The sequence below is a fragment of the Brachyistius frenatus genome, unplaced genomic scaffold, assembly GCF_029030835.1.
Source record: "Brachyistius frenatus isolate BFR_SWC_R1_liver_20210118 unplaced genomic scaffold, ASM2903083v1 Contig_101, whole genome shotgun sequence".
Classification (NCBI taxonomy): domain Eukaryota; kingdom Metazoa; phylum Chordata; class Actinopteri; family Embiotocidae; genus Brachyistius; species Brachyistius frenatus.
In genome coordinates, this window is record NW_027210700.1 from 115415 (window position 1) to 129006 (window position 13592).

At 40.1% G+C, this 13592-nt stretch overlaps 1 protein-coding gene across 4 annotated transcripts in view; it reads left to right on the forward strand.

Annotated features, from left to right (window-relative positions):
- Window positions 1-13592, forward strand: part of thrb (thyroid hormone receptor beta) — a 120463-nt gene that overhangs the window by 48722 nt on the left and 58149 nt on the right. Inside the window, exon 2 of one of the 4 annotated variants that reach the window (XM_069711492.1) lies at window positions 1385-1515. The exons of the other annotated variants lie outside the window; for them this stretch is intronic. The gene's annotated coding sequence lies outside the window, so the exon portion shown is untranslated. The remainder of the gene's footprint in view (window positions 1-1384; window positions 1516-13592) is intronic. 4 annotated transcript variants of the gene reach the window in all.

The following is a 13592-nucleotide window of genomic DNA, read 5'->3' on the forward strand; positions in this document are numbered from 1 at the left end:
AATGACAACTATCTTGTTTCAAGTTATTTTTAAGTAAATTAATAGGATTTATGTTTTAGTTCAGATCTTCTAAAGTGGTGTACCGAACCAAAAAAAATAAAAGGATCACATTCTACGTTTCTCCGCAAAATTGTAATACAACTTTTCAGAAGGAAAGTCTGTTGATGGTTGGAGCGTTAAGAGCCTCAGGAGGCAGCACTGCTCAGTGAAACCTCCAGTAGACCTGACTTGGATAGTTCACTGCGAACCAAAGTGTGAAGCCAACTAGGCTGCCGAGGAAACTCATGTCTGTTTTTTTCCTGTTTAAAGCTGTTTACGTCCAAAGTGAATTATTATTGTTAAACATTGTAAGAAAAGATCAAATGTTGCTGGAATTCAAATTTAATGATCAACCAAAAAGCAGAACTCTTTGTCTTGAATCCCTCACTGTCCAATACAAAGCCAAATTTACTGCAGCTTATGACTGATGAAGATGCCAACAATCTCCACCTCCTCCACTTCTCTTCGATATGTTAACGATAGTGAAGAGAAAACGTGCGTTTGACGATTCATTTTCTGCATGTAAAATTAATTATAAGTCTGATTTAGTGGTTGGAAGTAGGGTTGTCATGATACAAAACTTTTTAACTTTTTTAAAACAGCCATTATAACAGAAGTGTATTTAACTTCATTAAACAGTACATTATTCTAATTTATTACTACTTTATTTAACTTTATTACAACACTACTTTGACAAGACTTCATACTGTTCATACTTCTTCTTCATTGGCCAAAGGTATTCCTAATGACAGATTGTTTACTAGCTTGGATTTCAGAGAGAGCGAAAGGGCTTACAGCAATGATGCCGCTGACTCACAAACACTGACTGACATGTGAAATGCATGTCAGTCAAGACTGAACTTTTTCCCAAGGTCGATTGTACAAAAAGTTTCATAAATCTAACTATCACATTGCAATACTTTTAGAATTCTCAATAGTGCATTCATTACATTGAATTATAAACCAGTTTGTGATAGTATCAAATCAGGAGATAAGCATAGCCACCCAGCCCTAATATAAACGACTGAACGGTAACATGTGGATAGTAACTGCTCCTAATGTTATGAGCTATCGCTACGTTGACCTAAACAGGCTATCATTGGCCTTTGTCAATGTTGTCCATCGAGCATTGCGCCAATAAAAGCAGCTCTTGCGGTTCACAAACAATAACGGTAACATTACTGGATGTGAACGTTGTGACTAATGGCATTCTTTTCCAACTGTCTGTCTTAGTTTCCTTTTTTCCGAAATGCTCTCTGACACATTTGGGCTTGTGGTAGTTGAGAATTTCACCCTCATCATCTGGTTTAAATCTAAAATATCACGATTGCTGTCACATTTTCAGAATCTTGGTACCGACTTGGAACTGAAGTATCAGTTCTCTCGACATCCCTAGTTGGCAGACCAAAAGACGTCTGAGGGCCCCATTTTCATCAGCCTAGGTGCAGCACCGGCCCAGGTGTGCTGGGATCACAAGTAGGTGTGGCTAACTTGTTTGGTATTTTGGTGAACACAAGTAAAGGCCCAATCTGGAACAGCACGACGCAGTGGTGAAGTCAGAGGAATAGATCGTCAGATGGTGTGCCACAGCCGACTTCAATCATGGTCAATGTTGAGTTAAAAAATGAACTGCATCGGGACCTTTGAGTGTGTTAGATTTACTTTCTAATCATTAAATAAATGGCCTAAGCTTTCATGCATAAATTGCCTGCAATGTCAAGTCTTGGGAAGCTTCCTGCACACTGGAAATGTATTCATACTACACTCGAATGATTCCTCTTCAAACTACCTGCGGCTTTTATTTTCACGTCATCAGTTCTATCGGTGTCTGTTGTTTTACTCACCAGTAACAAAATGTCCCTCTCTGTAAAATGTACCACAAAAAAGCAGTGAGAAGAACAAGCAGCTTGTAAACGACCAGATTAACTGAAGCGCTCCATGTGGAGATAAAAGCCAGGTCATTCCAGATTGTGTCTAACAGGTACTGCTGGAGGCTTGGTGATCAAGGGGCTACTTGCAGTGCAAAGCAGTGAGGTTTTGTAGCTGGCACACTGACCACTAACACATCAAGCAGCCCAGAGAATCTAAGCTGTGATTAGTTTAGTTTGTATTGTTACAGCAGCTCTCCAAGCTGCTGTAGCGGGCTTGCTAACTGTGAGCTAGCAAATTAGCTTTAAGCAACCTTAAAGGCCAATCTGTGTCCTCTATTAGCCGCTGTACCTGTGAGCCCCTCTGTGGACGTCTGTGGACGTCTGTGCGTGCCAGAAAGGAAAACATTCGTGCAGCATATGTATTTCTCTGTGTTTTTGCTGTACTCCACATCCTCCGTCCTGTTCTGTGAAGCAGCTGCACACACTGGTTCTTCTTTTTGACTTGTTCCAGCCAAACACAACAAACACAGCCGCTCCTCTTCGTGTTGCCAGGACTTCACCATCATGTTCTCAAGGGTTTATGTCAACTGTGTAGTGCGAGTCCGTAGCCTGTGTAGTGCAAAGTTCAGGCGGACAGGACATGGACACAGACACCAAACTAAAGCTTCTCTGGAGCACCGAACACAGTGCATAACATTTGGAAAGCTGTGATACTGTAACTTGAGCTTATTTGGACACTTAATGGCTGATAGCGATGATTTAATCACCACCGTTGGCATGCACTTCACCGTGGCTGCAGCAAGTGCAGCTGACATTACTTCTCATATTTCCAAGGACCTGCGTCACCCCCAGGTTACCCGTAATTCTATCTTCATAAAGAGGAAGGCTTGGCCAGTAACTGTGACAAAAATGAAAACAAAGACTTATCTCATCAACTAACGTTTTGTCGACTACTTGGGGGCAGCCCAACTTCAATGACCGTTATTTTACTGCAGAGTAAAAACTTTTCATGACACAGCCATGTTCTCTGATCTCAGAATGTACCTCGTTATGCATAGTCTTAACTTTACTGATGAAAGTGATGTTGAAAACATAGACTGTGTATGAAAGTGGAGCAGTCAGGTTACAGCTATCGGTGGGCAGAATGTAGTATCGTCAAATTTCCAATCAGATCGAGTCAGATCCACCACTTGCATCCCCCGCTCGACCAAATGTGGTCCCTACCGGCTCCAAAGTGCTCGGGACTAGTAAGATGGCGCCGGCCAAATTTCGAGCTCGAGGCTTTATTACGGCTGGGTGACATCACTGTTGGTTGCCACAAAAACTGTGAAAATGAGAACCAAGTTGTAATATACTGGAATTATCCAGCAATATGTGTTCACAAGAGAGCAGGGGTGTGTTGTAGCAGCAGGAACTGAGCCTGTTCCCAATGCAGCCGTGGGGAAAGTTTGGTGTGCAGATCAGGGTCAGGGAAGTCAATCTTCTAGAGCTTTGTGGCCCCAGCTGTGGTATGGAGATGAGTGTACACAGGAAAAAGCTGATCAGGAGCCAAATCTTTATGGATTTCAAGGAAGTCACAATCCGGTGTAACCCAGCTTACTGACTCATATGTAAAGTGAATGTCTGGATGCTGGAGGTCTGACTGTCTGGATGTATGTGGGGCATTCTGGCCATTCCCTGTGTCCCACATGCATAGTGTTGTGTAATGGGTTTTAGCTGAATCTGCGTGTGTGTGTGTGTGTGTGTGTGTGTGTGTGTGTGTGTGTGTGTGTGTGTGTGTGTGTGTGTGTGTGTGTGTGTGTGTGTGTTTCCTAAAATCTGGCAAAGTTCCTAGCAAACGAGGGTTGCGCCAGTGTGGTATCCAGGTTTCTGCCCCAGAGAAATGGAAGCCGACCAATCAAAGGAGGGGTTTTGAAGAAAATCCTATGGTGCCCATTACTGACCTATTTGCAGTTATGCAGCCTTTGACACTCTTTGCAAGCTCTGTGACTATCAGAGCAGCCTTATTAGGAAGACACGTGGATTTGGAACGAGTCTGACCAGCACTTGACGTTTGATTATTGAATTACATTTAGAGGTTTTTGTTTATCATTTCAGCAGAATCTTCTGTTCATGAGTTTCTCATTAAAATTTGACTTCTTTTTTCCCTCTTTTTCTTTGTTTTCATGAGCGTCTCTCTGATTTTAATGCCTGGAATGCTGCAGCAAACAGCTTCCTGCATGTCTGCCAAGAAACATCAAATTCATGCAGTGCTTTGCCATGGCACTGGAAGCTTGCCACCCATCTCGCTTCCATCCTTCTCTTCCCTCCCTTCCCAGCGCTGCCTGCCAGTCTGTCTGGGAACAGGGTTTTTAGCAGAAACTGGGCAGCGCTGCAAAACCAGTGGGAGGAAAAGGCTCTTCGACCCAGCCTGTACTGGTTCATAACTGTCTGAATGTAGATCCTGAGTCTGTAGATCACTTATTATACAGAACCTCAATGGAGGGACCCGGAGACTTTAACTATAAAGACTAATTGGCAAAACATTTCCTGAAAGTATGTAGAAGATTTTCTAACAAAGGCAAGTTTTTACTATGTTCTATGTAAAGGCTCTACTTTGTGGTACAGTATATAGTGAGGCGTTCACAGTCCCTTCACAGCAGTTTTAATGTGTCTATGTGCAGTTTTATTGCATTTGTTAGTGTCTTGTAAAAGAATAATTTTGTCTCAGATGAATGGATAAACTTGGTTCTTGAAGATAATGTTCAAGTATTTACTGTCCTTGAAATGTAGATCAGCAGATATCTGGGTTGGTGTAAATGAAGGTCAGCAGTTTGGTTCCAAAGGTTGTTCTTAAAATGAGTGTTGTTGTTGTTGTTGTTGTTGTTGTTGTTGTTGTTGTTGTGTGCAGCCTGAAAATCTGGCCTCCCCAGGCAGCTGAGTAGTTTGTTCCTTTGAAGTCACACAAACAGCTACATAATGGTGCTGAATTACACGATGGCTTTCCAGTTTTGTTTTCAGAAGACTGCCATGTTATTGCCAGAAAACACTATTATTGCTCCAATTGTCTGCGATGCACATTGTGCTTCCAGTCATTGTGTTTACATACTGATCTGAATAATATACAATGCTTCACTTAAAGTCTTGTGTGGGGTAAGTCATTGAAAAACATCTGCAATTCATGAATAAAGTAATCCTGTACACAGACTGCTGAGTGTGCAGTCCATCTCTCTGTGACACCATATCTTATGAATTGCTCTTTAAATCACTGAGGCAGCAGTTGTCTGTACACAACTCTAAGTTTAATGTGATTGTAAACAGGCTTACAGCAGAATTTTTACCATTTAGCAAAGAAAAGCCACTTTAGCTTCTGGCCTTTGGTTGTGTTTATTCGCAGACTGCTGACTGAGAGCCAGAGGTGTTCACATTGTTAGCACGGCAAGACAGCAACATGATTGTCTTTAGTGAATAAAAATTACTAAAGACTAAAATGATCAATCCCGTGTTTCCCTGACTGTTGTCTCGTCTGGGTGAGAGAAAGAAAACACTCCGTTATTGACTGAGTTCCTGTCCACTCCTTTCATTTCAGCTCAATGTGAGAGTCACTAATGCATTTTTCTATCACTGAAGGTTGCGCTGATTTCTGTCCTGTTTCTCTGCTTTCCTGAGCTGTTTCATGACGGGCAGAGCTATGCCTTGCTCACTCAGATACGCAGAGCAGATACAGGAAACAAGGCAACTAGTCTGTATGTGACTGTAAAAAAAAAAGGCAATAAAAGCTCAAAATTAAGCTATCAATTGACAAACTTCGACAAACCAATCTGCTTGAAATCAGACCAAAATGTCAGCATCTTTTAAACGCACTCTACCTGTATCTACCGAAAATAGCGAGGATGCTAATGTTATCAGCTCTTCTGCTGATCAAGCCAGCAGCCCAACCCAGAGCTGCACCACCGACGAGCAGTCAGACTGGCTTCGATCCAACATGGCTGTCAGAGAAGAAATACTCTTGACTTTACAAAACTGATATTAGTAAGGATAGGTAATCAAATATAAAACCGTAGCGCCCGTTCCCCCAAGGCTGTCTGCCTAGAGAAACGCTGCCAGCTGATTTCATTGTACAACATCCACTTGTGGTGACTCATCCCACTATTTTCTGATCCTGTTCAGGCACTTGTGCACTTCATTAAGGGAAGATGATGGCACATTGAAGAAAAAAACACATTCCTCTAATCTTAACCAAAGTGCTTGTGTTGATGAGAATCTCTGGCGAGATGAGTCGAGTGTTTTGTGTCCCAACCCCCTCCTTCCAACTAATCATCAGATCGTAAATATGAAAGTTCAGCTTCAACACTGTGAGTTACAGCCACAGCTAACAGGGAGGACATTCTGTTGTTGTTAAATACAATGGTATGGGGTGGAGGCCACCAGTAATTCATCCCAGTAATGAGCGCAGAGGTAATGTGTCACAGATATGATGGTGTTTGAACCCGTGGGCCTGCTGCAGGGGGTCCTCCCCCACCCTGCTTCACGTCTGTCTGGACACTGGCAGCCTCGCTGTCACATCTGGCAGGACGCAGCGGCAGCTGATCGCTGCTGACGCAGGCTTTGCGTGCGTGCATTGCCTGCTGCAGGCATACACTCCCAGCACCGGTAGGGAAACTAATTCACACACTAACACACTTCAAATGCTACCGCAAACACGCAGAGGTCACGCGGTGGTCAGAATATCATGTAGTACGGTCGAGCACATGCTTCTTTGTGGGCGCTGCGGCAGTCGCTGTGGTGCTGGACGGTTAGAGGCCAGCAGGGAAGCCGGGGAGGACCGGTTAGTACAACATGCAAGGTCAGTGTTAACAACATTACCAGGATGAAACTGTGTGACACATGCTACATTCACACAGGCTGTGTGGGAGGAACTACATGCAGTAGATATAAAAATGTGTGTACAAATCAGTATGAACAGATTCATAAACCAGTGACCGAATTATAAACCAAAGGAAGAGGCAGCTGTAAAGTCTGAGGAGGGACAGTCTGTTAATAACATATGTTGATCATTCATCATCAAATTAGTGATTTTGTTTTTTGTTTTTTTTAAATAATAAATCCAATCATTTAATCTCGTGGATTATTTCTGAAATTAATGTTTCTAATTCATCACCTATGGAAGACTTTGTAGTTTGTTTGTTTTTTCTTTAGTTTATGTAAATAATATTACTTGCACAATCGTTATCATTATTATGATCTATTATTATACTATTATATAAGACATTATTATTATTTACTATATCTGGTCAACAGTTTATAATTATTATAGTTTAAATGGTTAAAAAAAAAAGTGCAAGTAATATGACAATTAGCAGATGGAGCAGCTCTGAGGTATTTTCTCCCAGATGAAGGGAGATGGAGGAGGTTATGTGAGGGATGGGTGGGGTTGCTCACAAGATGATTGCTTCGGCGGGTTTTGTAAATGTCCAAATGGGAGGGGGGTGAGGCACAAGGGATCTTCTCCACCACGTTCACTAGTGTTTGAGTGTGTTTGTCTCTCAGTGTTTCCACCTGTTTTGCATGCATGACTACATTTATGATTTATTAACCTGTATCCAACAACATACCACCCACTGTCCCTCCTCCTCGCCCGGTGTACCTAAACACCTACATAGATTTTTAAAATATTCTTCACATGTTTTGTATTTGTTTTGTTTTGTTTTGTCTGAACTGGATGTATTAATTCCTAAAAAAAAATTCAATGGCAAATGTGGCACATTCTTAAAATGTTTTTAGAATATGCTATCCTCCCCAAAATATAAAAAACATGATATTATTAATCCTGATTTATTGTTACTCTGCTTGCTTAAGTCATATTTCAATGACTGCTTCCCTTTATTATTTGGGCTATAACTGTAGGCTGTAACAGCTCACAAGATCATATTTATAGAAATATGAGTTCATGTGGTACTACAACTAAAAATTAAATTAACTGACTAGGCTTAGTGTAGCTAATTTGTTTATTATTTCAATTTATAATGTTTTCTGTTTCCAACTTGTTAAACATGAAGATCTGCTGTTTTACTCAGTTTCATATGATTATAAATTGCATGTCTGAGTTTGATTCCAATTTTCACTATATCATAGACAAAATGATTTAACTGATTAGTCAAATAATAATAAATACAGGTGGATCATTAATAATAGAAATTATTGTTAAGACAAGCTGTAGTTTTTTTTACAGTTATATTATTTTTGATTAATTTAATTTCATAAAGGTATTCAATTGTATTATGTGCAGCATTTTACTGTGAAAGTCATGACGCACCATTCGCTGCCTCACCTCTCATTTTGTGTCCGTGTATCAGATTTATTTGATCATGTCTGATCAAATACAGTCAATGCTTGCAATGAGTAAGACGATTCATGATAGCCTTTTTAAAAGATGAAAAACAATACTAATATGAGAGAAGCCAATACCATAATGCCTCTCAAATCCTTCAGGCTCAGTGGTACGTTGCTGCCTTTTCCTCTCGGCGTACTGATGCACATCTAATGACATAAACAGTTAAAACAGACAACCGCTGCGCCAAACATTTTCATATGCCAGAGTGAAATGTTAGACGAATTCCTCCATCCTTCACTGATCCTCTCGGTATTTTTGTCTCCTTCCCCTCCCCTCGTCTTATTTTCCTCCCTCTGCATGTTTTCCTTCGTTTTCATTTTTTTCATCTTTTTATTTTTTTCATTGTGAACAGCTTACTGCAGTATCCTTAAAGTCCCTGCATGTGTCCTGAGTTGTCCTCTCTTACCCAGCATGCACTGCAGTGATCTGGAGCTCTGTCGGCTCAGGATAGGCGCACACTTTTGATGTCGGGAGAGGGGGTTTGAGGGAAGGGAGGGGGGGGCAGACAGACTATGATGCTGCTTTATATACTCCTTTCAATGGCTTCCCTCAGCACCTGCTGCTGTCATCATTTTGAAAACGGATGTTTTTTTTTCACCCTCCTTTTTCGCTTGTTTCCCGTTCTGGCCCTGAAATCGTGTCCATGAGCCTGAGAAAAGCAAAAGAGGGGAAAAAAACTTGATATTACTGCAAACGAGCGAAAGAGTCTGAGAGCCGCAGCACTGTCCTGATGTGACCCACTCACAGTCACAGACGCTAAAGCAGCAACTGCTAGGCTGAAAGGGAGGAGTGTGTGTGTGTGTGTGTGTGTGTGGGGGGGGGGGGGCTTCTTTTTTTTTTTTTCCTTCCTCTCTGAGATCTTTTCCAATTTAAACTCCGATCTTGTTGGGACCAACAACAAGATAGTTTCTGAGTTCCTTGTTAAGGTTTGTGTGAAAGTGTTAGCTGAGGTTAGGTTGAGGTTAGGCATTAACTGGTTTGGGTTTGGGTTTGGGTTTGGGTTTGCAATGTCCTGACAAGAATATCTGCACAAACATAAGGTGGTGATGTTTGTTGGCAAAATAGATGCAGGAAATTTGGATGTTTTTGTAGATACTACCTTCCATAAATGCACGTTATGTTCACAAATATATAATACACTCGGTATGTTTACATTAATAACTTGCATCATTTCTTCTGTGGTTGTAGATAATAGATTTATTATTTTCTAAAAACCTGTTTAAATAGAAAAAAAATTAGGGATGTTCTGATTAAGTCTTTTTTTTTCCTCTGATCTTGATCAGTCATTTAATATTGAGTGTCTGCCAATGCTGAGTCCCCATCGGATACGTTTATTTTACTAGATAATAGTGCTGCACAGTGCACACTTTAAATGTGTTAAAATGATTCAAACGAATCCAATGTAAATGCTTGACACTTGAGTAGGTCTGTAATGCATTAAGAATAATATACCTGCATTCAATGTTTATTTCATTTTTATCTGTTACATGACAAAATAACAAAGTAAAAAAAAAAATGTTTTAAGGAAAATTATACTTTATAAGCCACACATATGCTACATATCAGAGTACACTTCTGCATCCTGACACATTGTTTTAACTGTTTATGACATCTGCGCAACAGTTGACGTAAAACAAAGGATCAGGGCTGAACATCAACAACAGGTCAGTATGACCTGAATCAATCAGTTAAAAAAAGGTCTTGATCGGCCCCAAAACCAATGAGAGACACGCCTTGAAAAAATGACACTTACAGAAAGTTAATAGCTCCACCATAATACCTTTACGAAGATCATTTTCAGTTTTTTTGACATGGTCAGAAAGGTGATAATTTCCCTTCATGTTGATGGTGTACTGGACTGCATTATATAAGGAAATGTTTGTAATATTTTGTTTGTCCCAATAACATATACAATTTGAGGCAAGCAAGTTTTGTAAAAGTGGAATATAGCAGAGCTGTTGTATTGGATTGTTTAGATTGCACAGGTGTACAGTGAGTATTATGTATCCAATGGCCACAATGGACTTGCATACAGATTTATTACATTTTATGTTTTGATAAGTAACATAAATTCAACCCATGTTCATTTATAATTTTGTATCTGCTTTTTTAACATCATACATGTATAACATTAATAAAACAATTTTTAAATTAATTTCAATTATGGTGCATTTTGGACCTCCATTTTCTACCCGAACATTATAAATCATCCAAGTCCAATTTTTAAAATCCACTGGGTTTATTCCATATACAGTGAACCCTCGCTATAACGCGGTTCACCTTTCACGGTCTCGCTGCTTCACGGATTTGCATCGTGCATTGTGTTCTGCATTCTGATTGGCTAAACAGTCTCTCCGCTTCTTCTCTACCTGTTTGTCAATAACGTTGCGGTTTAATATGTACACGTACGTAAAACAGCTTGCCAAATTAAAAATAATCGATGGTGGCATGTCGGTTTATAAGAATCTTTTTGCCCAGAAGAAAAAAGAGCGACAACAACTACCGATAACTATGTTCTTCTCTCGAAAAACCACACCTGCACCGCCGGCTTTAGAAGAAAGAACCGCTGCAGAGCGGAGTCAGGATGCAGCGGCTCAGTCAGAAGAGCAGTGAAATACACGAGTCATTATTTGTCCTACTGTACTTTGTATTTCTTTTCATAATCATTTTTCATTTCCTCCCGTTCTAATCCAATGACTCGGGTCGCAGTGGGGCGGTGCTGATCTCAGCAATTTGAAGCCTTCAGTTCGTATTGATGATTAAAATTATTATTTTACAGTACAGTAGTTATTTGTAAAAAAAAAAACATTTATACAGTACTTTTATTTGTTAAACAAATGCTTGGGCCTGTAAAAAGGTTTTGTTCTTTGGTTTCAATGTATTATGGAGTATTTCATTGTATAATAATTGTAAAAAAAAAAAAGGTTACTACTTCACGGATTTCACCTATCACGGTCTCTATTTGGAACGTAACCCCCGCGATAAACGAGGGTTCACTGTAGTTCAATACTTTTTTCCAGTAAAATTTTGTCTTCAAAATATTTTTTTTTCTCCAACAAGCTGTCTAAAAATCCAAAGATATTTAGTTCACAATTCAGAGTCCAACACAATCAATGGCCTAATGGTCCAGGGCCAAAGGTTTATGCAGGCCAGTTGAATGGTCCAGTGACAGCCAATCACAGTCTGCGACGTGAGGGCGTTTTAGATGATGTCAATAGTATAAGTGACCAATGGAAATTGGGATTTATTAAAAAACACATGGTCACAGAGGCTAAAGCAGCAACTGCTAGGCTGAAAGGGAGGCGTGTGTGTGTGTGTGTGTGTGTGTGTGTGTGTGTGTGTGTGTGTGTGTGTGTGTGTGTGTGTGTGTGTGTGTGTGTGTGTGTGTGTGTGTGTGTGTGTGTGTGTGTGTGTGTGTGTGTGTACAAAATATATAAAGAATTTCCCCTTGGGGATTAATAAAGTATCTATCTATCTATCTATCTATCTATCTATCTATCTATCTATCTATCTATCTATCTATCTATCTATCTATCTATCTATCTATCTATCTATCTATCTATCTATCTATCTATCTATCTATCTATCTATCTATCTATCTATCTATCTATACATACATACATACATACACACACAGACACACTGTTTCCAGTAAACACCATCTGCTGATAAAGACAATGACGTATGATTAAAAGCGCCAGAGAAACCTTGCAGGGGATCTTGAGTTGACATTAATTTGACCAGGAATGAACTTTGATGCTTCAGTACGGATGTCATTTGATTAACCACTTTGTGGAGTGTTGTTTGACTGTTTCAGATTTCACTGCAGCAGTTTGATAACTTCAGTGTGATCCTGTAACAGGTTCACTCACTGCATCAAGGCGCTTCATTCAGCACTTTGTAGAATTACCTTTTGCAGTGTTTACAGCTTTGAGTCATTGTGGTTTCCCCTCAGGCAACGGCAGCTCCAAGTGGTCCTTGACTCAAGCTAATTATGTCAGCTATCTGTTTGCTGGCTTATATTAGCTTTGCTCACTTGAAGGTAACATCTCCTTGAAGGGTGATCTTTGCTATCTCTGTTTTCTGTTTTTGAAATGATCTAAATATCTTTTGTTAGTTTAGTTTTGTTTAGTTTCTTGTTTCTAATAATTCTTCCTCTTCAGCTACAGAAATAGTTCCCGTCTTCAGTCAATATAATTTCTTCGCAATTTATCTCAGTTTTCAATCTAAAGTCACTCCTTCTTATTAGTTTTCTGATGGTCCATCTGAAAATAATCTTGTCATTAATTAGAAAATAAGCTTCAAAAAGCCGTGTTTTGGCTTGAGCGTGTCCGTTTGATTGACTGGCCGGTGGGGTTTTGTCGGGTTTCCAATAAGATTGAATCAGATCCCCTGCTAGGTCCCCCCAGCTCGGCCAAATATGGTCCCTACCGACTCCAAACCGCTCGGGACGAGCACGATGGCGCCGGCCAAATTCCAAAATCGAGGTTTCATAACGGTCATTTACACACCAATGGGTGACATCACTGCTCGTTGCCGCTTGTTTTTAACACACAATTTCCAAATCCTGGTTTCTTCAGACCCAAACAAAGTCCTGTTAGTTTTAGTTTTATATATTGAAAAAATCCTATCGTGTTCTACTTTATTTGTATGTTAATTTTAATAGTAGTACATTTGCTCAGTCAGTGCCAGTACAGTTTGTTTAGCTATGATCAGTATTTTTACATAAAATTTAAAAAAAAATCTTCTTCAACTTGACTTGAATTCAGCACAGCCTTGAACGAGGATTATTTCTTTTCAAGGATCATAAAAACATCTTTATGGTCATTTAATTTCTTTAAAAAAAACCCTCTGAAGACACCCCATTTGGGCAGCATCTCCTATGCATGCTGCCTACTTTTTTAAATTCCATGCAGGGTTATAGTGCTGGAGCCTATCCCAGCGGTCTGAGGGCGAAGGCCGGATCCACCCTGGACAGGTCCAGGTCCATCACAGGGCCAACACAGAGACAAGCAGTGAGGCAAAGTGCTAACTTACTGCACCACTGTGCTGCCCTCAACCTAACCCTGTGTCCAAGAAATTAACTTCAACTACAGCTAACCTGCAACAGCTAATACATTATTAAGGACACATAACCTATGTGTGTTGTTCTGCATCAATATTTCCGTGTGGTTTTCCACTGTTTGAGGTTTGACTCTTAATTTTGTCATCTTGTTGTGCCCCATTGTTCTTCTGTGGTTTTACCCTTCGAACCCAAATTGCGACCAAATTCCCAAATTGCGACTGTCAGACCATGAGAAACTAAATTC